At 39.9% G+C, this 26,131-nt stretch overlaps 1 long non-coding RNA gene across 1 annotated transcript; it reads left to right on the top strand.

Moving 5' to 3' along the window:
- Positions 1-12,488: 12,488 nt before the first annotated feature.
- LOC102003191 lies at positions 12,489-20,753 on the top strand. Its single transcript, XR_259082.1, has 3 exons — positions 12,489-12,660; positions 13,999-14,121; positions 20,496-20,753. It is a non-coding gene; the product is annotated as an uncharacterized LOC102003191 (long non-coding RNA).
- Positions 20,754-26,131: the final 5,378 nt, after the last annotated feature.

Here is a 26,131-nt window from a genome sequence, read left to right as displayed (position 1 = left end):
TGGAGCAAACCAGTTCTGTTCACTGACTACTGATAATTATCAGAAGTCTTAAAGGGGGTCTGTTCACGCGGGTCTCTCTGGAGGAGCTGAAAACTCTGCAAAGTTCATATGAATCGTAGCTTTTTATGTGTACTAAATAAGGCAGAGCTTGCTACTTTGAACTAAGCCTGCAGTGTCATTGAGGATCACCTTCACCTCATGTGGATTATTTCTCTCTTATGGAGACCCTTTTCCAGAAGATCTATTTTGGAGGCGCAAAATAACCATAATCATCAGTCAGTGCTTTAAGAAAAAGTATGCCTGTGTGTTAAGCTTTACATTCTGCTATTTAAATATTTTCTAATTTAAAACATAAAGTTTGTTTTTCTCTGTTACATGAGTTTAATGCTCCCAGTCCGTGGTAATGAAGGTCAAGGTAATGGTTAGTTTCAGGAGGCCTCATAGACTGGGACAGGGCATGTGGAAACTATGGGAGAGAGAAATGCTTGCCATCTGGGTGGTGATCACCTGAGTATGCATAGATGTAAACGTCCGTTGAGGCACATACCTGAGATCTGTGTCTGGTAAGTAAACTATACCTCATGAAAAATAAGCAATATTATTCCTCCTAAAATATTTCAAAAATACAGAAAGGCAGAAAGGATCATCTACTGCTCATAGGAAACTGCTAACCTAGTGCAATATTTACGCATGAGGTCGCGCCATGCTCCTCCAGTCCCTAATCACCATTCCAAGTCCTCCCTTTCTAAAACCAACTCTCTGAGGTTGGGGGTCAACACATGAGCTGGGGGAGAGGTACCAAGACTAGAGCCATAGCGTATCATTAGTTTTCAGCTTTTGAGATTTTATTTTTGGTTTGTAGTTTAGACCGTTGGTCAGTTGTAATATGTATTTCTTTGGGTGAAGACAATGGTTGTATTTTCCTGAGCTTGTAGGTATCTTATGCAGTTTGCTGTTTTAAATTGCCGTTATATTTTTCCAAAGAAAATGATTTTGATTGGTACATTTTAGGTATATATAATGATCAGATTCATCATAGGGAATTTGTACCTGTACATGATATAATTAAGTTGCCATTATAACAAAATAATAACTTAGCAAAATAATAACATAATAATAATTTGTTTTAAAATTCATATTCACCAACTCTCAACTTCAAAATTATCCAGATATTGCTTCATTGCCCTCTTGCATTCAGTATTGCAAACAAGTTAACTCACCTACTCTCATTTTTGTATCTTCCTAGTTAATTTTTTTCTGCCCACATTTTCATAGAATGCTTTTATATATCCCTATAATTGAAAAATGCAGCAATAAGTCTAATATTCTTATCTATTCATGAGTTTTTTATAATATTGTGACTCATTTAAATATTCAAGTCTTTTCTGAGAGAGAGAAAGAGACAGAGAGAGGGAGAGAGAGGGAGGGAGTCTTGCTTTATAGTTCAGACTGAATTTGAACTCACTGGGTAGCCCAGACTGATCTTGAACTCATGGTAATGAGTCCTCCCAAGTGTTGGGGTTACAGGCATGTGCCACCATGCTCAGAAATATTCAAGACTTTTCTCAGTCAAGAAATACTCTATAAATTTATTTTCATTAATATCTTTGTTTCTGTACATGTTTTTTAGCTATGTAAGACTAGAACAAAGGTCAAATCTAATACATTTCTCATAATTTTCATCTTTGTGTAAGTTTTTCTCCAAATTTCAGGAAGATTTTTCAACTATATACTCAGCATTATCTACTCAAATTTCTCCAGCTTTAAATCTAGCCTTTCACTGGATCTAGTTGATGTGTTAATTTCTGTGTTGCAGTTTTAAGTTTTCTTGCAATTCTCCTTGCCTCACCTGTATTTATCATTATCTTCTAATTTTTTCTTGTCTTAGTTTTTTCTTTTCATTTTTATAATTTTATTCCTGTTACATAGCCTTATCTCTTAGCATTTTCTTTTTTTTTTTTTTTTGGTACAGAATTGAACTCACAACCTTGGGCTTCCCAGGCAGGTACTGGGCCATCCTGGCCCAGAGTTTTGTTTTTTAAGGATGAAAAGCCATGAACTTTCTCTGACTATCTCTGTGTAAATATTTCATGACTATATGTACTCAGATAACAGAGAAAACTGTAGAGTAAGTTGAGCCAAAGAAGGTGGTATTGAATAAAGGGAGCAGAGAAATACAGTCAGAAGAAAGCCCTTGGTAGATACTCAATACGTATAAGATGGTCAATGAACGGCAGTTATTAAAACTGTTTAATCTTTATATAACAGCTTCAGGCATTATCATGCCTGATTTATAAGTGTTGGTTAGAGAAGTTAAATGACTTTCTCATGTTCAGGGGGATGGTTGGTGTCTATTCCCCTTTCAGTCACCCAAGGAGGGCATCTGAGGCAATGAAAGCCCAAGTGTTGGGGTTTCAGAGACAATGGAATTTACTATGCTTACGGCTCAAGCAAATAAGCAAGTCTAAAAGGAAGATGATTGTAAGGTTTTGTAAATAATTAGTGGTGGACCAGAACTCACTGTCCTATAAATATTTTTTTCCCATTTACAGAAACATCATACTGCTTAGCTCCGCCCCTCCTTCCATGGAGTCCATTCCCCACTGGCTCTGAGGTCCTTTCTGTTTGCATGGCATCTTTCACAGGGGTAGGGAACCAGCGTGCTCCTGTTCCATGTAGTTCTGGTGAGACTGTCAGTCAGAGTAGCTGTCCCTGTGTTAACGCTCAGGGAGTCTTACAATAAATAGTTTTCCCTTTGTTTGCAATGATGTAAGTTAATGGGGAGGATAGACTTAAGAATAATATTAGTTATGATAATTGTGTTTACAGAGTCTAAGAAGTGAAGTAAGTCTTTGTTAGTATGAACAGGGCTGTGAGATGTAAATAGAAAGCAGGACATGTACTGCTCTGTATGTGCCTTCCCCACTCCCTGAATTGTTTACACTTGTGGCAGAAAAGGTGAGGGTGAAATTATCTCTGGTGTGTAAACCTTTGGAACAGAGAGTGGTAAAGTGTGGCTGGGAATTGTGAAGGTTCTGTTCCTTTCCTCTTCTCCATTTTTCCTTAGTTACTTATGTTAAGTCAGGCAACTACATTTTTCTGTGAATTGTAACATGCTATTTGTTTTCCTGAGTCTTTGAGTATACTCTCGAGCAAAAGGAAAACAAAAATGTACTTTAGAGACAGACAGAGGAAAAGGGATCAAATAAAAAAACCAGTGCTCTACACAGACTCCAAAAATCCAATGGTTTGATCCGAACACAGACAAGTTCTATGCGTGAAATGGTTGCTGACACTCACGTCAAATTTTATGCAGCCATAATGGTCTGGGAAAGAATTTAAAAATGGCAACTGAGAATAAAGACCTCATATGCGAACTGGTGAGAACAATATAAGACCCAGATGGAACCCAGGAATCCTGATGTGTGGTGTCTTCTCACTCTTTGAAGAAAATCACACTGGAGGAGGGACAGAGTGCTTTAATGGCATGACCTTTTATTTAGAAAAAATTATGCCTCTTGCGCCTTAAAGGAAGCTTAGTCACTTGGACCCCTGGGGGCAACGGCTACAAGTAAATGGTGGTTTCTGTGAAATTAGAGTTCACCCCTAGCAATGATGGCCTGGAGGAGGAAGAGGAAAGAAGAGGAGTGGGAGGAGGAGAAGGAGGAGGAAGAAGAGGGGAAATTAGCGGCCTTATCACACACTGCATCATTCCCCCCCGCTGGGAAATGGGCTGCCTCAGGGGGCCAGAAGATCCAAATAGACTTCACCCATGACTCAGAGCTTGCCCTGCCCTCGCTGGCATGGCTTAATTTGCCCACAACAGTGCTGGTGCGCAGCCCTCTGTGGGAATGAGTCAAGCCCCTTAGCAGATGAAGTGCAGCGCTGTGGAAATGTCCACTCTGCCTTGCCACGGGCTTCCTTGGTGACTGCCGCTCCCTGGCTGTCTCTTTCCTCCTTCTTTTTCATGTATTTTGCCAGAGTGCACCCAATATCAGATTGTGATGGATCGAGCAGCAGTCCCCCAAATTTCATGTGTTGTCGTACATCAGAATGTGACTGTATCTGGAGATAGGGTTTAAAAAGAGAGAATCGAATTAAAGTGAGGTTGTTAGGTTGGGCCCTAACCCAGCATGACTGAGGCCTATCTAAGAAAGGGGAAGTTAGGACACAGACACACACAGAGGGAAGACTGCGAGAAGACACAGCAAAAAGACAGCCATCTACGAACCAAGGAGAGCGGTCTTAGAAGAAATGAGCTCTGCTGACACCTTGATCCTCAAGACAATAAATTTCTGTTACTTAAGCCCTTCAGTACTCTGTTAAAGCAGCCCTGGCAATGGACACACCAGGACTGGTTTCTATCTCGGTTCATCTACGCTAACTAAGGCCTTGGAGGAGCAGGCCACACCTTGCTGGAACTTCAGTGGTCCACACTGCAAGCCCCGGAGCAAGTACCCTCAGCACATCACTCTTCACTTGGGACCTCCACCTATTCAAGTGCCAGGCAACAACGTTATTATTTTTTTCACATTAAAAACGTCAAGCTGATCAAAGAAACAAACACTTTTAATGAAACATATGTGGGACACTTAGAAGGAGAAGATTTATAATGTGTCTGCTGTGAAACCAGAAGGCTTATGGAAAGTGTGAAGTAGGAGGAGAAAGATAACGGGCTCCAGTGCCAGAGGAGACATGGCCTAAATATTAAACAGAAGGAAAAATAATTTCCGTCCATAAAAATCACAACTCATTTCTGTGTCTAGTATAAATCATTAATACACATACAGGATGTTTTCATCTAACTGCTCTTGGCTCTTTCTACACCCATTGCAGTAATGTACACTTTGATCTTGGGGAAGGAAGTTAAACGCAGACCCTGGGATGTAAAATTGTCAGGATTGTTTCTAAACTCAAAGTCGAAGTATGCCCCCAGCCCCACTAAAATTTTAAGGGTTAAGATAGGTGTGCCGTGCAGTTTTGAGTGGCAGAAAATGTACCTTACTTTTGCAATTTTGGATTGAAGATAAAATCTTGTATAAAGTTGGGATGCTGTTGTATGAAAAGATAACAAAAGAGTCCACTTTGGAATATTTGTGTGACCAGCATCAAACTTAAGGTGCTTATATATTTCACATGGTGCAAAGCCTGTTTTAAACATATTTTGGCTAAATATTAAGTTGGTATTAATTATATTTTTACGGAAGCCTGAAAACTGTGTGGGGTTTTCTATGTGTTTTTAGGGAGGATTACATATATGTACCCATTATGATCTATAAAGGATAACTAATGCATTATTTCTCTGATAATGTTTATAAAATATCTTTCCTTAAAATCAGTTTGGAAATACCCACAAACCTGTTTGTATTCTCACAAATTTAGATTCTCCTTTTCTGCTGGAAGTTTCCAACTCAGGCTGGATACCAGGTGGAGAAGGCGCAATGCCTAGCAGGCTGCTTCTCTTCTCCTCCCCTCCGCTCCCCTCTCTCCTCTGTCTCAGGTGGGTCCCCAGGAGAGGGGAGGTGTTTGACCTCCAAGAAGAGACTTTTCCCTCTTCCAAAACGGTTGAAGTTATTGTGGAATAGGGTTTGGAGCCAGAGACAAAGTGTGTGATTGTGAATATGTGTGAGAGAGTGGGTGATTGCATGAGTGCATGAATGTGTGTGAGTATGTGTGAGCGTAAGGGAGTATAGACTTGTGTGAATGTATTTGTGTGGGTAAATGTGCGTGTGTGTTTGTAGGGGGCCCAGAGAGGATTGAGGGAGTTTCCTCTTTCTGGGCTCTTGTTCTGTCCTCATAGGTCAAGGGCTGGGGTAGAAGGGGTGGGAGAGTAATAAGCCTTTGCTTCATGAAGTCTGCCCTCTGACATGAATTCACAGCCCCAAACACCATGACACTGCCTAGCCAGCCACACCAACCCTTTTTGTGTCACATCTTTACTTTAACCTGAAATGAAGTCATTTGTTCCCAACTTGTAGTCTGCATACCTCTACTGGTCACAGATATACTTTACAACACTGCGAAGGTGTGAAGGCACTAACCATGGCTCTTAACAGGCTGGTTTGACCTAGACATAGGTTTGAATTTAGCAAATGTAAGTAGAGTTCCTTTGGGATTAATAAAATAAAATGTATTATAAAGCACTACTAAATTCAGGGAAATGTTTTTGTCATAGTCTATTTTCTCAAATCAGTGATGCTAAAACACAACTATCATTAACTTTAGAACAGTCCTCTCCATGGAAGGGATTGTCCACATCCTTCATGGGTGCCCTACTGCCAATACTATGGCACAGTGGCTTGTGGCCATAACTCCCAGCTAGCCCACAGGCCACTGTTTAAGGAGAATGAACCAATGTCAGAGGCATAATGCCCGAGACAATTAAGGAGATGGTTTTATCCAGGCTTTTGCGGTAGGGAGAATGTCATTAATGAGGAATGTCTCAAGGAAGACAAAAAAGAGGAGCCTAGGTGTTTATTTATTTTTATGGTACTGGAGATTGATCCTAGTCTTTGTACTAAGCTAAATTCCCAGCCCTTTTTTATATTTTATTTTGAAATAGGGTCTCACAAAGTTGCCCATGTGGGACTTGAACTGCCTTAGCCTCCTTCAGTGCTCAGGTTACAGTTGTGCCCTACCGTACCCAGCTGAGCCTGGGGTTTTATGGAGGTAGGGGAAAAATGAATTCTATGTAGAATATGTAAAAGCAGAGTGGTCCTTTGAATTTAATTCTTTCCAGAAACACAAACCAGTGTAGGGGAGGAACAATACTTACTCATTGTTGTTTTCTAGGTAGACCTTTTCGAGTTCAGAGGCACTAGAACAAGTCAGTTGATACACTATTTTCAAAAGTCTTAATTTCAGCTCTATCTCCTAGTTCCAAATTTCTAAATTTTAATAATTTTTAAGCACTGCACATTGTTTCTATGCCTGTGTATTCATACTTGAATCTTTAGTAGGACAGTATTATGAGGTAAGATTGAAAAATATGGTTAAGGCTTAGATTTTTAAAGATTTATTACAGTAAAAGACACATTGTCATTAATGTTTCTCAAACTACTCTCTTTCACACAAAACACACTTAACCCATTGTTCTTGCCACTTTTGGAAGCAGTTCTGGAAGTCCTCTTTCATGTCTCTAGGGCTGTTGTGGCTGCTTCAATGTTCTGAATTGATCCGAAACATTTAGCTTTCATGGTCATTTTGATTTGGGGAAGAGCCAGAAGTTTCACAAGGCAGATGCAGTGAATAAAGTGGGTAAGGACTCATCATAATATTTTTATGAACCTGCCTTTCTGGGATGACACTCGGTACCCACATTCACCATATTTTTTGATCACACTTCATGAAAAGGACTTCCAGAACAGCTTCAGGAAGTGGTAAGAAGGTTGAAATAAGTGTGTTTGAGGTGAGAGAGCAGGTTTTTTGAGGGAGATTAAGCACAGTGTGCCTTTTACTGTAATAAATTTTTAAAAATTAAGCATTAACTATGTATTTTGATCATATCTCATACACATGTAGCTTCAAAGTTGTATGGCCATACTAGTTTTTGAGTAGCTAAATAAATAGAAAAATAACGCTATATATACCATCTTGAGAATTAGTCACTATGGTGGTTAAATTTATTGGCTTGAGATCTGCCAGAAGATTCGTAAAGCATATTTCTGAGTATGTCTGGTCATGGAGGTGGGACCTTGAGGTCTACATATGGTTTCTGGCCCATTTTTCAATGGCACTGTTCCTTTGCTGTGCTCACCAGCCATCATGAACTAAGTGGCTTTGCTTTGTCCTGCCATATTTCTTTCTTAGATCCCTTTGACCATAGACTGAATCTTTTAAAACTGTGATCCAAACTAGACCTTGCTTTTAATTGTGTTAGGTATTTTGTCTCAGCAAAGGAAACCTGAATAATACAGTCACTAATGCTGTATCTGGCAAGAACTTGATAATTCTCCTTTGCAGTTTTCTTGAGAAAAGTGTCAACTAAATCTGGAAATTCTAAAGCCTCCAAAGGAATGTGACTAGATAAAATATAAAGACAATAGCAGTAACTAAGCCCACACCATCATAATTCTCTCAGGGTCCCACAATCCTCCATTCATTGAATCAACAGTCTTCAATGCATTAGCCAAAAACAAAGAAGTGAATAGGGGACACAAATAGATAAAGAATCTGAAAAGGTGAGTCTTTCTATTGTAAGAGCATATTTTTAATGGAGAGAAAGAAAGAGTTTAATTTCCAAAAGGCCAACAGTATGCAGGCTCTTTACAATTTCTCCTATGTCACATTTCTCTCTGTGTCAGATGATATTGCCATAGCCATTGGCATATTTTGGAAGAGGAAGTTGAATTTAGAACACATTTCTATTTGAGTTTAGTTGGATATATTTACATGGTTCCAGTCACTTTTATGCATAATTATTTTTCCTACCCATCCAAATATATAAATTGGTCACCAACATCTAAGCATCTACTGTGCCAACTCACCTAGAGTCATGGCACAAACTTACAGAACCACAACTTCCAATATAATTTGGGTATATCCTTTTGCACCGAGAACCAGAACAACATGGGCAATAGAGAAGGGAGCTAAATGCTGGTCCATATGTATGGAGCCAGATGCTGTTCTATGGAACATTCTTCCAGTCATAATATGTATGAAATTGTAAAGGGAATTATTCACCTTTCACTGGTGCCTAATCAGAACAAAAGTTCTTCCTAGCTAGGAAATATACCAATAATATATTCAACTCAATAAAATTATAATTTTATAGCTTGTTTCTTATGTCTCTTTCCAAAACCTAGGTTCTCCTCTGTTGTGTGTGAGAGAAGTATGGGACAAAAACATCTGAAGAGGGGTGCTGCTCAACTGGTGCCAATGCCTTTTAGCTGAGAGAGGGCCTTTAAATTAGGTGGGAGGTGTGGTAGCTATTGATGGCTGGTTTATTCCCATATCTTTGAGGGAGCATGCTGCGATTGCTTTTGGGTATGTTAGAATAACTAAAACTTGCAATCTGCTGAGTGTCCTAAGGGGTGGAAACTGTAGCTGGAGTGATCCCCACAGGAATAGGTAGAAAATAGGAGGCAAATACAAAGTAGTCAATTCCTTTTTTTCCCTTCCAGTCTTCTAGCACCCTTCTGGCAAAGTCTAGCAGGAAGCCAATGGCAAAGGTTTTCAGAGTTCCAGCCCCAGTATCACAATGCAGTTATGCAGAAAGGAGGTTACACACTGAGGAATCTGACTGGCTTTAGTCCTTTATTCCTGGGAAGTGTACTCTAATCCTTGGAATTTTCTGAGTAACTCTATGTTATTCATGAGCACTTGGACCACACCTGACTTTAGTCTATTGAGATGACTCAGAGGGTGCTGATCACCAGAAAGACTGAGGAAATGATGAAAAGGATTGGCACTTTTCTCCAGTCTGACCTCTGGGCAACAGAGAGGAGCTGTGGATTGAGTCACATTATCTACTATTTATTCAATTATGGCAATGTAGTGAAACTCCAATAAAAAATGTCCACCAAGATTAAGAGCTTCCTGCTTGGTGAACCCATGAGTATTCCAGGATGGTGATATGTTCTGTTTTTGTGGGGTAGGGGCACAAAACTCTGAATTGAGACTCTTCTTCACTTTACCCTATGTGTCTCTTCATTTGGGTGTTTCAGATTTGCATTCTTCATAATGACATTGTGATTGTAAGTGTAATGTTTTCCTGAGTTCTATGAGTCATTCCAAGAAATTATACAACATGAGTGGAGCCATGGAAACTCCCTGGATTGTGTAGACAGTTGGTTGGAAGTGCAGGTGGCCTGTGAAACCCTGAATTTTCAGCTAACATGTAAACTGAGAGTAACATTTTTGGGCATGTTCTTCAGTGTGTGAAATCTAATACTAAATTGAGGTGATTCACATCAGAAGTGAATTATATTTTAGTATTGAAGGAGATTGAAAAGGCAACTGTTTGAATCTCTGAAGTAATTGCTTAATAAATTTGCTTAATGTGGAAAAACTGTTAATTTTATGACATGATACTATTCTGATTATTTCTCTATATCAAACTGTCCCAAAACATTGCTCACAGATTTGTGAGTCTGGAATTTAAGAAAGGCTCTTCCTCACTCCATGGTGCCTTGGGTATCAGTTGGGGTAACTTGGGTGGGGCCCACTTGTAAGATGGCTTCTGGTTCACATATCTAATATTTGGGCTGGGGGCTCAGTGTGGGATGGTGCTGGGGTTGAACATTGAGCCCAATTGGTTCTGTTTACCACCACATCTACATATGGCCCTTTTATCTTAGAAATCTCAGAGAAGTTAAACTACCTACATGCTGGCTTTAGGGTTGCAAGTGGGAAGGTCCAAATGAGCAACAGCAAAAATCTTATATTTTATTAAGGCTTGATTTGTGGACTAATGTAAAATGTATGTATGTGCACAAGAGAAAAATGTGTATTTTGCTATTGTTGGTTAAAATGTTCTATGTGTGTGTTCAAGTTCTTCTGCCCTTATCTTCGTCTATTCCACCATCCTTGAGAGTGAGATTTTGGTCTGTTATTTTTGTCAAATGTCTACTTCTGCCGTCTAATCCATCAATATTTGCTTCATATGTTTAGGAGCTCTGGTGTTTGGTGCGTATATGTTAATTGTTTTATCTTCTTGATGAATTGACTCTTTTATCATTATATAGTGCCCTTCTTTTTTCTTGTAGTGGTTTTCAGCATAAACTCTACTTGTTGGCTATTATTATAGAAATCCTGCTCTTTTTGGTTACTATCCAAATGAAATGTCTTTTTGCATCTTTTCACTTTCAACCTATATGTGTCTGTACATCTAAAATGAATTTTCTGCACAGTATATAGTTGGATTATCTCAGGGATTTTTATTAATACCATCATTAAATATGAGGAAGAAGACTCACAGAGCTTAGGTAATTTATTGAGACAGCAATAAGTGGTACAGTGAGGTGTTTTGAAGACTCTTTAAAACTCTGAATCAGTATAGGTGAAGTAAAAGATTGGAAAGTATTCCCAGGAGAGGCACAAAAGCATGAGGGGTGTATGTGTGTGTGTGTGTGTGTGTGTGTGTGTGTGTGTGTGTGTGTGTGTGTGTGAGAGACAGAGAGACACAGAGAGAGAGACAGAGAGACAGAGAGACAGAGAGAGCAAGAGAGAGAGAGTGAGAGAGAAAAGATATTTTGACATTCTGCTGTATGAAAGTCAGGACATGAAGCCAGAGGAATGAACAGGATTCAGGTCATGCTAAGAAGCCTAAGTTTTTAGCATGGGGATGATTGAGACCACTTTAAGAAGGAGAGAAGCTCAGATTTATACTTGATACATTTTTATATTGCACTGTGGAGAGTGAAATCAAGGGAGATAGGATTAGAGAGAGGCAGATGTTTAAGAACTCCTGTAATAATGTGAAGAGATATGATGAGATTTTGAAACAGGGCCATTATAGTGGGTGTCTTCCCTCAGGACTTTCCAATTACAAAGCTGGGTACAGACCTTGAGGTACTCCTATCATGTGATACTAAAGATAAACACAATATGAAGCCATAAGTACAACTGCATGTTAAAATTTTTAAAATGTGCCTTTTCAGATTTTTCATTACAAAATTTGGTGTGCATTTTGATATGGGGACTGATTTTAAGGCCTCTGCACTGAGTATATCCCCATCCTGTTTTATTTTTTTGTTTTGAGAGAGGATGTTTCTAAGTCAGAGCTGCCCATGCTGGGCTTGAACTTGTGACCTTTCTGCCTCTGCCTCCCAGAGTGCCTGTATTGCAAGTGTGTGCCACTTCTGGCTCTGTGTATGTTTCTTGGAGTTGCGTTTTTTTCCTTCTTTGGTTACCTCTACTTCACTGGTGCTCTTTGTGTGAGTTGGTATGCTATTTGGGTAATCCGGTTCTAGTGGCAGCACACCAGGCTAATGGATCATGATTGTAGAGTTGAGCTTGTTGGCACTGATGTATTGACTACTGTATTATTATGCTCATCCTCTAAATTGTGAAAGCAAATCTCTACACTCTGAGGCCAAATGGAAGCAGAGCACTTGAGAATAGATGTTGTAGTGATAAGGAATTTGGAGCCAGACTGCCTGGGTTACAGTCCAACTTCACAATTACTATCTTGTGACCCTGGTAAAACACAAATATACAAACAATAAACAACAACAAAACCTCTCTGTACATTAGCTTCTACATCTGTAAAATAGGGGCAGTAATAATGTCTGAATCCCAATTTGCTATTAAGCACTAAGAGATTAGTATCTATAAAGTAATTAGCATAGTGCTTGGCATATATTAAGCACTCAATGACTAGAACCTCAGGGCTTATTCTTCCAAGCTCTTCTACTCTCCATTCTAGAACTCAGTTAGTTCTAGGGCTCTAAAGGTCCTCAGAATGTTGGTGATTCTGAAATATTTATCTTCAGCCCTGATTCTTCTCTGAGTTCCAGGGTTGAATGTCCAATTGTCTATTCATGACTCCCTATTTTATGATGACCTTGAACATTTGATAACATGAGTTGCTGGTATAGGGAAACAATAACAGGATATGACTCAGTTCTTATCTGATTTCCACTAACAAGGTATATGACTGGACTAGTTTCATCGTCTGAACTAGATCTATGAGCTCCCATCCATTCTGCACTTTTAGAGGTAAAGGTGATTTGCAATCAATTCAAGGAACATCACAAATAGAAGATACTTTTCTATCTTATTCTTCTCTATGGTCCCTTGGTGCTCCAAGGCCAAGACCAGTTTGTCCTGTAGGTGAGCACAGTGGTGGTAGCTTCACGATGCAGCAGAAAGGGTTCACACTCTTATTAGACTGGTTTGGAATTCTAGCTCTATGACTTGTCCCATTGGCAAAGTAATTTAACCTTTGTAACCTCCATATCCTTGTATAAATCAGTCTTGTGTTTGTTAGGATGCATCTGGCTATGAGTAATTGATAACCAAACTGAAAGTAGTTTGATGAGCAAGGACATGTATCATTTCAACACAGTTTTAGATAAGAAGCCTGGCATAGGTGGTTCCTGGGTTAGTACCACCTGGTTCTTGATTTTTCCCCATGATCCAAGATGCCTGCTGTAGAATAATGTCAGAAGACAAGAAGCACAGAGCAGGGCTTCTCCTTGTCTAACCTCTTCTTTTGTCAGACAGAAAATTCTTTTTAAAAGACCCAAGCAAAAATTTCCTCAGGTTATGTTGGGCAGAACTGGATTTCCTGTTTATGTTTCAGCTACAAGGGATCCTGAGAAAGCCAGCATGAGGCATCTGTAGCCTCTGTCAAGTGGAAGTCAGCCCTGTTCACAAGGAGAAAGAGGGCAGTGACTTCTGAGCACATACACAAGATGTCTGCAACAAAATCTAACTGAGTATTATGAAAAGCAAATGGATGGATTATTTATTTAATTACCTTACATTAATCCTTAGGTTTACCAAATGCTTATATGGTGCTTATATTCCAGGCACTGTTTACAATCAACCCATTTACTCTTTTAAAACTGCATGAGTGTGGCACTATTATCATCTTTATTTTATCGGTGAGGAAACTGAGGCAATGAGAAATTAAAATAACTGTCTAAGGACTCACAGCCCATAATGGTGGAGGTAGGAGGCCTGCCCAGCTCTAGAACCTGTGTTGTTTAGCCCTGTAACAAAGTGTCTTTCCAAAACATGTGTTAAAGCATCACATGGGGTAGCCTGCTGGGGTGTGCTAGTTCTTCATCCCTCCTCTGATTCTGCCACAAAAGCATTTAATTCTCTGGTGGAAGAAATAATAGGAAGAGCAGAGGAGAGCACTTCAAACACCCCTTTTCTCCTACTCACTCCAGTTTTCTGTGTTCGTTCTCAAGGGAATGTATAAGATCTATTTCAAAATTTTTATTACTATTTTATTGGTTTTTAGATATGTATTAAAAGGTTTTTTTTTCTCACTTCTGATTTTTGAAAGTTCAGATCAATGGAGAATAAATATGTTCTCTTTCTAAGTATGTATAGAAATCAGTTACTGGAGAAACCAATGAGGTCTGTGGGAATTGTCTTTGAACACTTTCTTTTCCTTGAAGGAGGCAGCTCAGAATGTAGAGAAGCCTGCAACAACTCTGTCTTACGGTGAGATCACTTTAAAATATGGTATTTTGAATACATTGTAAATTAACCTGATTTGGATGGCATTTGAGCACGGTGCTTCTTGTAATGACTTCTGCTGCCACATTCACATAATGAGAGTGAGGTCATAATGAGAGAGGGGGTCATTGTCTGGAGCGTTGCCTTGCCTAAGGACCTGGAGGAAGTGAGCCACACATGTGTGACACAAGCCAGCAACTCAGGAAGGAACAGGAGAGGACCAGCACATGTTCCCTACCTTGGGACACCAAAAACATAAAAACAAGGTCATGTGTCCACACAATGAAGAAAGGAGCCTCTGGAAAAGGAGGAAAAAACAACCAAATATAACTCTACATAAAGGTGACCAGGAAAACATCCTCTTTAGCTTGACAGTCCTCCAAGAATAACACATGAGTTCATCAAGTCCAAGTTGGGGGGAAAGTTAAAAGCATTAACCAGCTAATTTAAACATTAAGAAGTGTATTTCTCATCTTCACACAGAGGAATGTTCCAGAGCATATCCTCATAGCGTAGAGCTAGCTCCCTAAAGCAGGAGTTTCCTGTAGAGACAAAACAGCTGCACCTCTGATAATTCCTTGGATATTAGCAAAAACACTTGCTAAATATAGGTGCATGTCAACAAGTCATAAATAAGGGAACAGGAGTGGGAAATGCCATACAAAAGGTGAGTGGGCAAGAATAAAGGCATCTTCTGCCAAGACAATTACACATGCAGCATTGAAATTAATCTATGAGTCATTTAAAAATCCAAATGCCAAATAAGAATAAAACTACCATGGAGGAAACTATTACACAGCAGGGCGGAAAGCAAACTATGACATAATATCTCTTTCTACCACTCAATTCCATAGCGTAGAAAGAAAACACATCCAGGTGGCAAAGAGGTGCTCAGCCTTGGTCTGATATTTTACTTACATTTTTTCTTTCTTTGCTGAAGGTTCCTTTAAGGGAAGTGGTAAGAATCGTATCTCAGTGTCCCTTAGGGATGTGGGATACTGGCTACATAGCCACTGAATTTAAGTACGTTGGGACTCTTCAATTTGGACCAAGCTAGGTCAGATCATTGTTCTGTTCTCAACCCAAACTCAAATATGTGATGACCAATTTCCACTCTTCCCTTCTATCCTGATCAAGTCTTCTTATGCTCTAAACAGTCTGTACTTAGTAAGTGCCATGTGTACACAGTGTTGGCTTTGGCTGTACCCATAGCATATCAAACCAAGTATGCATGGTCTCTTCTAGTTAGACTTTGTCTAAAGAGGCTTTGACATGAGAAGATGGAAAATAGTAGATACCCCTCCCATAAATTTAAATAATTCCTGCTGAACGTAAAAAGAATCTTGTCTTAATATCCCAGGGAAAACTTGGTATCTAATACCACAAATATAGCATATGATGCCTAAATTGAAATCTATCAAATAGCTCTTAGATGCTCAAAGAAGCATAGAAATAAATGTTTAGATACCTTGTGTATAAACTAGGTGCAGTGGCACACAACTGTAATCCCAGCACTTGGGAGGCTGAGGCAGGTGAATTGCTGAGTTCAAGGCCACCCTAGGCTACATAGTGAGTTCAAGGCCAGCCTGAACTGCAAACTGTCTCAAAAAAACCCCTGATATAAAAGATACATGTTCATATCATTTGATAAATCCTTAATCTAGTACTACACATTAGTGACTGCTACTGAGATAAGTTAAGACAGGATAAAGCTAAATAATGAAAGGAGGGGGTAAAAAATACCTGATAAGTAGATAGATAGACAGATTGGTGATCGATTGGCTGTTCTATAGGGTTTTGGCAATCTTGGTGATTTATGAATCTCTGCTCATTCATTCAATTAGATTGGTTCCCTTGCATTAGACTGTGTGTGGAAAAGCACCTGGGCAACATGATCTATTCTTTATTAACCAGAGATTTTGATAGAGAGCTTCTTTCATCCTCTCAGCACTGTGAATGACAAAATGTCCCCTACTCATTATTTTCAGTGGAAACTCTGTCAAATGTATCTCGTTGGACTTCATCTCTTGCCATGGAGAACCTCAGTGCTGGGTCTAGTTGTTGGGTTTGTGGAATGAACCATGTGCAAAGAATGAATGGATATGAGAAAGTGGAGAGCTCTGGAGTCTTTTCTGTTCAAGATTTGAAATTGCTTATCATATATGCAGGTGCAGAATTAGGCACTTGGAATAAAATATAAACCAAAAGTGGTAGCTATTAATTATCTTGGTCTTTAAAGAAAGAAAAGATTAACTGCACTTACTTGTCCCTGCCTACAAAAAGGGGATGCTGTGGTCCTCAGACCCTAGGAATGGCTGTGTTGACTTTCCTCTTATTCTCATTGCTGACACTCATTGGCCCTGATGGTGTGGCTGAGTTTTGCTGAACATGCTGTGTCTGTCATTTCCTGTATGTCTCCCTTGGCTCAATATTTTGAGCCGCACTGGGAACTACCCAAAAGTCGGGTTTAGCAGAGTGTCCTTAAGGGATGGACTTTAATGTATTTCTGGGAGGAGTGTCTTGAGATAAATGCACAAAACGTTGAAGTAAGCATTCAGCCGAGCATTTTGGTTCAAAGGAAACTTTTCTCCTTCCTCTCAAATCTTTTGCTTCCCTGCCCACAAGACCTATACTCCGGTGTGGGTTGTTTCAGAGAGTGAATTCCAGCTTTTAGGGCCTGTCCTATCTCTGCATGTTCTGGGGTCTTTGGTTTGTTTCCTTCTTTGATTGAAGGGAATCCCTATGGAAATGATGTTTTTTGACAATCTAAGAAATTATCAACTTTAAGATAACCATTTTTTGTGTTTCTGCTAAGAATGAAAAAACATGCTATCAAACTTGTGTCATGCCACAGATTGCAAATGAATCCCAATTTCAAAGATGTTAAAATAGCTACAGAAAGTGCATTTAAGGTTTGAGGGGCAAAAAGATTTGAAGAAATACATATCCATCGTATTCTAGGACTCACATATGAAAATTTGGGGTCTAATGAGCACATACAAGTAAAGCTGCTTCTCTTGAATCTCAATTACTTTCTCACTGCTAGGACAAAATACCAGACACCCATGAGTTAAAGGAGGCAAGATTTATTTTAACTCCCAATTTGTAGAGCTATTAGTCCATAGTTCACTGGTTCCAAGACAAACAGCATGGCAGGGTGGAATGACAGAGGAGACATAATTTAGGGTGTAGCAGGCAGAAGGCAGCCAGCAGTGATCCTCCCTTTCCCTTTTAGTCCATTCAGGCTACGAGCCTATTGGTTCGTGCCACCTATACTCAAGGTGGGTCCTCTGTCTTCAGCAAATCCATTCAGCCATACCCAAAACTCCATTAAATGAATCAGTGGGCTAGCACAGTTATCACACCCATAATCCAGAAGCACACATCAATGATCCAGCCACCTCCCAAAGGCCCCACCTGTGAGAGCATGAGGCTTTAAAAGGACATCTAGATATAAGTCATAACACTTTGAAAAACTCCATTAACGCCTATCTCTACAAAGTTTATGTGACTGGGACTTCAGGACAAGATTTTATGAGAGACTTTTTTCAAATGTTGCCCATGTTAGTAGCTATTAAATAGGACTGATGAATCAAGTCAACAAACCCCCAGTCCACTTGGCATTTTCTCTGTCTATGACATGGCAGAAAGACGATGAGCAAAACAGATAACAACAGCAATAACAACACAGGAGCAGTAAGGGTGAGCATAGGAAAGCATAGGTGTGCATCAAGCTGTACCTGCTTTTAGAATGCTGTTGTATCATGTTGTTTGCCGTGCCTCCCAAGCAGTGTTGAGGAAGGATTCACATGGTCTTTGGTTTGAGAAGGATGGGATGGGGAGGGTGGCCCTAAGTGTTTGTAGCTCAATTTGCTTGTATACATCAAAGTGTGTTTCAAAACTGAAACAACGATAAATATATAACAACTCTGAGTGTTTCTAACACCTATGTAAGATTTCAAGAGTAACGAAAGATGAACCCAATAAGCACAGGAATAGAACTATTATTTTTGAAGCCTATGTCTGACATCCCCAAATGGTAATCCCTTCTCCTTCTCTCCTGAAGTATTCACTATCTTGAGGTCTTGTTGGTCATCCCTTTGCTTTTCCTTATGTATAGCTATTCCTAAATAATCTTACATGCTTTTTTTTGCCTGTTTTAGAATTTTAGGTAAATAATTCACATTGCATATCTTTCTCAGACTTGCTTTTTATTTCTCAATGTTTTACATTTTAGATTTAACCGCACTGATGTGTAGACAAATTCCGTTTCGTTGTATGACTCTGGTAATCCATTCACATGTTCTCCTTTTTGGATATTGACTTGTTTTGCTTTGAAAACAATGCTACTGTGAATATTTTTGTATATATTGCTTGGTAAGTGTGAGCATGCGTTTCTCTTGCAAGTATGTGTGTGTGTGTGTGTGTGTGTGTGTGTGTGTGTGTCTGGGAGTGGCTATATCTCTGGGAGTATTTGGGGGTGTGTATATACAGGTTCAGTTTTACTAGGGAATAGTCAGTGATATTCCACAGCAGAGTAACAATTTTGGCTCTCCCAGCAATGTGTGAGAGTACTCATTATTCTGCATCCTTACTCTTACATCTTCCTAACACTTGATGTTGTCATATTTAATTTTTTTCTGCCTACCTCAAGGGAGTGAATGATATCTCATCGTGCCTCATTATGCATCTTTCTGATTAGTACTGAACATTTCCCCATATGCTACTGGGCATTAATTTGGTGTTATCTGTGAAGTCTCTCTTCATCTCTTTTGCCTGTGAATTATCTGTCCCTGCCTCGGCTGTCTTTTTCTTGTTTACTTGTAGAAGTTCTTTGTTGTATGAGTATTAATTCTTTGTTAATTATAGGAATTGTAGATATCTTCCCTCAGTTTGAGTCTTGTATCTTGATTCTCTTTCTAGGACTTCTGATGAAAAGAAATTAATTTATTTCAGTCTACCTCTACATTTTCCTTGTAACTTCCTCTTTGGGTAAATTTTTTAAATGATTCTTTTTCTATTCCAAGGCCACAATTTTTAAAAATTAGAATGTTTTCTCTTCCATATGTCTTTGATCTATCTGTAACTGATTTTAGTGAGTAGTGTGGGGGATTCACTACTTCCTCTCTTCAGTCTCTCTCTCTCTCTCTTTTCTTTCTTCTTACTCCCAACCTTTCTCCCTCCTTCCCACCCTCAATCTGGTCTTTCCTTCCTTGTGTCCTTTCTTATGTTCTTTGCTTTTCCTCCCTTCCCTTCCATTCTCTTCCTTTCCCTTTCCTTCCCCCTCCCGCCCCCTGCCTCCTTCCTTCTGTGCCTCCCTCCCTCCCTCCTTTTGCTTATTGCTAACTCATTGCCTATCACTGAAGCATTTTTTCTTTTTCCACTTACTTGAAAAATCAGATTTTCTATACATGTATGGGTCATCTCAGATCTAATTCTGTTCCATGGGTTATTTGCCCCTATTCAATACCATAGCCTTATTTATAATGACTTCTTAATTAGTTTCTGTCTGATAGAGCACATTATAGTTTTTAAATCTGGAATCTGAGTTGTTCAAGGGTAGGCTGATTGATAAATGTAAGATTTCCTTAAAGCAAATGAACAAACACACAAACTGTCAAGAATGTTGGCTTCCAGGTTTTCTTAGGCATTGGTGCAGCCTAAGAAAATGAAAACCTATGACAAAAATATTTTCCTTCAGTGGCCCAATTTGTGTCAAATGCACATTCTTTCTTTACAAGCATACAACAGAGAGCTGAGATTCACTTTGGCGAGACACATGACTACATGTTCAGAGGTGTGCACATACCTGGAGTTCTGTCCTTATGGGAGCTAGAAAGGAGGTGGTTGAAAAGTTGGTGACAGGCACTTTTGTACCTTTATAGTCTTTTCCTACAAGAATACTGTGCTCACTTTCCTGTCCCAGTCACTCCAGTTTCTCCTCTGAGTGAGAAAGCCCTGCCTTCAGCACTAGCGCACCCAAGTTGATCACATTTTATTTCAATGAAAAAAGAAATAATGGAATAAAAAATAGAGTTCTCCCTTGGTTCTCCCAAAGATGCCTTCCTTGGAGTTATCTAAAGTTTATCAGCAAAATAACTTTGACTAAGTTAAATGGCGATGTGTCACACACCCAAAACGTGTGAAGCAATTTGAAAAAATATTTTAAATATGCCATGGATTTGTAAATTAATGCAGGGCTCACTGTGCTTGAATTTCCATTTCTAAACTGCTTCATTTGCATGCAAAGAGTGGGCAATTTTTGTGTGTGTGAAAATTTAGCCTTAAGAAATGAAAATCAAAAACTCAGCAACTTGAAAAGAGCTGTTAGGCATAAAAATTGTTTAATCGGTTTCCAGCAGGGCCAATGGTGTTGGCATTTTGAAATACCAGATTGGATTGGCATCCTAGGAAAAAAAAAAACCCCAGCTCAGAAAAAGTCGCCTAAAAAAGCCACCATCTACAAAGTGGTGAAAGAAGATAGCCGAGATATGACAAATGCCAATGAAACAAATTCTGCGATCGAGAGCGAGCCTGAAGTGTGAAATGAACAAATGTTAAATGTGATAAAATCGCTGTCAGTGCTACCCCAATCATCTACTCTGACAAATACAATGCTCGATCAGAAAATCAGGTGCTTTTGTCTGTGCTTTTGTCCTGTCCCTTGTGGGGGTTTTAAGATATCCAAGCCAGGTGGGGAGCATCTTCCAAGCGAGGTTCTCACTTTGGGTGCCTGTTAAATGGGCACCTAATAATTGCCTCTTTGACAAGGTTGAAATCCCCAATTTAAATTTTTCCAGGGTTTTTAAGATTCAAGTTGAAAATAACATGTCATTTAAACACAGCTCTACATTTTGTCATACTTTTGTAGTTTAGATCTTTTTTCTGTTTTGTTTTTTTTTTGTGTGTGTGTAGCTCAGATCTTAAAAACCAGGCAAGCATATCACATTTTATTAGAGACCATATTTCTTACCTATCATGGCTCAAATGAATATACAGTTAGGTTGACCCGTGTGTGATGGAGAGGGTGAAAATAGAAAAGATATAATAACAAAGCTTATTCATGTTACTTATCACATGCATTTCCTGGGTGCCTGTTCTGTGTTGGGTACTATCGTAGGGATGGAGGATGCAAAAATGAAGAAGAACCAAGCCCTGGGCTCGGAAGAAGCTCACAGTCTTTGCAGTGACTCTCTTTCTAGTGGGTTTTACACTAGAGGTTATCTCATCTTGTTATCTAGTTTTCTCCCAAGGGGCTAGATGAATATGAAAAAAAAAAAAAAAAAAAACAACCCAGATAGCAAGGCAGATGCTACTTGTTTTTAGTCCGTGCCCATGGAGGAGGAAGCAGTTCAAGGAGTATGATATTGTCATTCAGTATTTGCGTGAGATGTTTTCTGAGCATCATTGTCTTGGACCATTGACTGTTATGATTTCCTTTCTTTGGGCTAGTGGTGAAATCTTTGGCTTTGAATAGGAGGATGGAGTTGGGGGGGATTCAAACTAGGTTCTCTGAGTCCCATCATGTCTGAAACAGAATTCTCAGAACATGGCGTTCTCAGTACGAGGCATAGAGAAGGTTAAGGCAGCAGCATTAAAGAAGCACATTCAGAGAGAGTCCAGGCCCCTAAAGGAGAGGTACTCTAGGGTCTGGAGGTGGCTATGTGTGTGTGCTGCTGTGGGTAGGAATCTTTGGAATTTGTGAATGAATACAAAGCACAGGCTCAAATTATGGGTGCAAGGCTGATTTTACAGGAGAACAGCACATTGTATTGTAATTTTTTTTTTTCTTTAAGATTTAGAAATTTACCCTGAAGGAAAAAGAAAATACTTTAAAAAATGTTTTGATGGTCCTGGGCATGGAAGCCAGGGCCTTCACACTGAGCTACATCTCCAGCCTTTTTTATTTTTTAATCTCTTAATTTTTGAGACAGAGACTTCCTAAGGCACTAAATTGTCCAGATTGAGCTTGAACTTGCAGTCCTTCTGCTCAGCCTCCTAGATTTCTGGTGTTATGGACACGAGCCACCATGACCAGTTCCTATGTTTATTTCTTTTATCCTATCTCAGATACCATAACTTCGTCATAATGAAATCATTTCTATTTGTGTTATCACTGAAAAAGAACAAAGCACATAGCCCAATCCTTTAGGACACCAGTTCTAAATTCTTAGCAGAATGTTCGGTACATTTCTGTGTTTGTTGATCGAATAAATGACAATTCAGGGATGGCAGATGTAGAACTAGACCATTGTAGAAAAATTCTCCATGTCATAAAGTGCTGTAGTACAGTCTCAAAATAAGGTAGAACCAAACAGGAAATGAGGATGAAAACTTACCATGCATGTGTTCAAAACCAATAAATCCTAGGCTATGCTGTTAGAGAGACAGAAGAAAAAAATCATAGATTTGGGGAAAGGAAACTTCCAGGGATGGGTCCCTGGTAGAGATTCCGAAACATCACCTTTTCTTCCTTTCTGGGTGTTGTGTAAACTGAGCTATTCATGGAGTAGATGGCTCTAGCCAGTCCTGAAGGATCGAAACTTGGGTTATGTTTCAATGGTTAACAATTTCCTCACTACTGAGTAATCTTATGATGTACCAACCCTTGGTGGATATGAAACAATAAGTTTTATGGTTGCACATATACAGGGTATGTATCCCTATATCTAAGTTTTATCCTCAAAGAAGCAGAATTGAATTTTCTTTGTAAAAGATCCTTACATGTTCAAAATGATAATCAATTAGCGTTTGACAAATACTTCAAGACGCATGTCCACTGGGCCTGGGAATCACCCCGTATAAAGCTGCTGGGACTCCAGCTTGACTGTGGCTCGCCAAGAAGGTGAGGGGGGACACGGGGTGACCAACAGCTTTTCCTTCAGTGACACGACTCCAAATGAGCCGCTCAGATCATGAAGAATACTTCTGGCTTTTAGGGACAGAACATCTGACTTGTGGTGGGCTAGGGAATAAATACTTAACTTTGGAAAATGGCAAGAGATATGGATGGAGACAGTTTTAGGTTGTGTTATGGCTCAGCAAAGCCGTAAACACCTAGAAGCCATGATTTTTGTAATAATCATGTGACACCATTTTTGCTCTATTGGTTTTTATTTGTTTTGTGATACAGAGAATCCAACCCAGGAGACCTCTACCACTGATATATATCTCCAGCTTTTTTTATTTTTTAGCTTGAGACAAGGTATCACTAAATTACCCAGGTGGGACTTGAACTTGTGATTCTCCTGCCTCAGCTTTCCTTGGTGCTGGAGTTATGAGAATGTGTTACCATACCTGACACTGTATTAGCCCTTTGCTCTTGTGGTTGTTACCTCATCTTTGCAATGTGGTTGCCTGAGCTCCAGACATTCCACCCTCAATTAGTACCATAAGCAGAAACTGAGGATTTTCCTCGTTACTTCTCACTGGCCATAATGGGATCACATACCCATTCTATACCAGTAGCATAAGAAGAATGGGAACGCCAGGAGTTGCTGGACGAGTCAGTCATTCCTCACTTTCAGGCACTAGGAAGAGGCACCCCCTTTTCTGAGCTGTGGGGTATTTGGTTGCTGCCTCAAGTCACTGTCAAGAGTTCCATGGTCAGGAAGGAGGGTTATGAGGTGTGGGCTGTGTTAGCATCAGGTGGGAGAGAAATGAGCAAAGCAGCATAAAAGCTAGACAGTGGGAGTGGGTCAGACAACGGGGCCTGGAGAGAGAGGAATCTGGATTGCATCCTGTCTTGACTACTTAACATGGCTGTGACCTTGGGCGAGTTACTGAGCTCCTTGCTGCATAGCTGCATGTGTGTAATAATGCCTACTTTTAAGGGAGTTATGGGAATAAATGAGGTCGTGTGGACAAAGCACTCAGCTTACAGCTAGGTGTGTGGCAGAGGATTAATAAGCAGAGGTCTTTTAAATTCCCCAGCTGGAGATGAAGAGGCTCCTCTGCAGCCACGTGCGGCTATGGCTTTGAAAGAGAATTATTTAGAAGCTAGGAGGTCAAACTTTTAATCTTGCCTATTCCTTTGACCTGCTAAGCATCTGTGACTGTCATTTCCCTTTTCTGGGCCTCAGTTTCCTCAAATGTAAGGTAAGGATCAGGGCCAAGTGGTCCTCTAAGTCCCATTCAGCTCTGACCTTCTCATTTAATGGTGTTTTTTCGGTAGAAGGCAGCTAGTGACATGGGTCCCTTATGAAATTCATTGCAAAGCCAGGCAACCCATTTCCTGCACCTTCCCAGCACTGGTGCTGCTGTCCACAGGCAGGTGGGGCACGATTCAGGGACTGGGGCCTTCCTGTGCTTCAAAAGGATTGGTGGGTCCACCATGGTACTACAAGCAGCCACTAGAATGAGTCAGATGCTTCGACCTCATGTCTGGATGTGTGAGGCTTCTGTCCTGCTGCCTGGCAAGGTTTGATTTTACATTTGGAGCTCAATGGGCTATTCATAAGCTTTCTGAGTTAACTTTATTCTTATTTAGTTTCAATAAAAACAAGGCAAATGCATAATGAGCATCTTAACAATAAATAAATTAGAACTTGAGATTGCTGTAACAATATACACTGTTAGAAGAAGACTTGAAGAACACAGTCTAAAAATAAAGGCAAAACCATAAACACACTCTCTTTTCTCTCTGGAAATAAAAAACACATCAATGGATTTCTGACAAAGGAGGAATAATGGAAGGAACTAAAACTTTTCCTCCCACCTCGTAGTGGGAAGGTAGTTGCGTGGAGTTGGATGGGGAACAGTTGTGTCCCAAACAATGAACTTGCCCTAGAAGGCTTGATTATGAGTTCCACTTAAAAACAGCAACATCAACAAAGATAAATGTAAAACGGATGTTAGGGCATTTGAAAAAGCTGCAACCTATGAAGACGAAGCAGGCATTTGCAAAATACTATTCCAATCAACGGAATTGTTTCCTTCAGAACAACTCTCGGATGCCCCCCATACTCTGTCCTGGCACAGCTTGGAAATTGTCTTTCTTCTTGGGGGGATACAGGGCTGTTCAAACACTTCATGAAGCCCGTCATGCTCTAGAAAATCCTGTCACTGTGGAATAATCAGCCTCAGATTGAACATTACAAATTTTCCAAGGCTTGTTGCAATTAGGGAAACTTGGGGCTAGTGGCAAAAGGCTTGGGAGTTCCTGGTGAGACCAGGTGGACCCTGAGCAATGGGAGCCCACGGAAAAGCCACAGGCACGGGTCCCCCTAGCCCTCGACACTGGCTCCTACTATGCCCACAAAGGTGCTCCACATACTTGGACCGAGGTGTAGCACAGGACAGGGGTAGGTATTAATAATCTCTTTTCAGTTTCTTAAAATCACTTCATGGCAATGTCGTTTGTGGTCTAGATATCCAAAGAAATAAACTATAAATGCCCAAACACAAATAAACCAAACATATCATGAAGTGAGATGACGATATCACAAAAAATATGCTTCTATGTTAAGTATGTTATAGGAGGAAGTAGATCTGGAACACAGATATTAAAAGTATTTTAAAGTTTGAAACTGCACACTTATGTGGAAATGCACAGCACAGGACAAACCTGAATTTTAACTCTGCTGTCTGTTTCTGTGGTGAATATGATATGACATTTATCCTGTAATGAGCTTAAATGCTTCTCTTCTCCCCATCTCTACCCACCTGGCCTTGGTCCCCATTTTGGGAGGAACTTTAGAAAGTGGGTGTGTGCACTTAAGATCCACGGAAGGGAGAGTCCCTGTGCCCTGTACGGAACTGGATTTGGTTTTAAAAAAAAGGTGTAAGCAAATTTGTAGTGAAAAATTTCCTACGTTAAAAAAATCAAATGAGGGACCTAGGATCAGGCTAAGGGGGCGGAGGGGACTGCAGGGTTTGCTCCAGACAATGCTCATTAAATAGGAAGGGGTCTGAGGGAAGAAGAAAGCAAACACTTGGGAGAAGCAGAGAGGGTGTGTATCCACAGGCCTTGTAGCCGGCTCTTAGCATTTGGAAG

This window comes from Chinchilla lanigera, unplaced genomic scaffold, assembly GCF_000276665.1.
Source record: "Chinchilla lanigera isolate Chin_1 unplaced genomic scaffold, ChiLan1.0 scaffold00001, whole genome shotgun sequence".
Classification (NCBI taxonomy): Eukaryota; Metazoa; Chordata; class Mammalia; order Rodentia; family Chinchillidae; genus Chinchilla; species Chinchilla lanigera.
The sequence above is the reverse complement of the archived record's forward strand: the minus strand, read 5'-3'. Positions and strand labels throughout refer to the sequence as shown.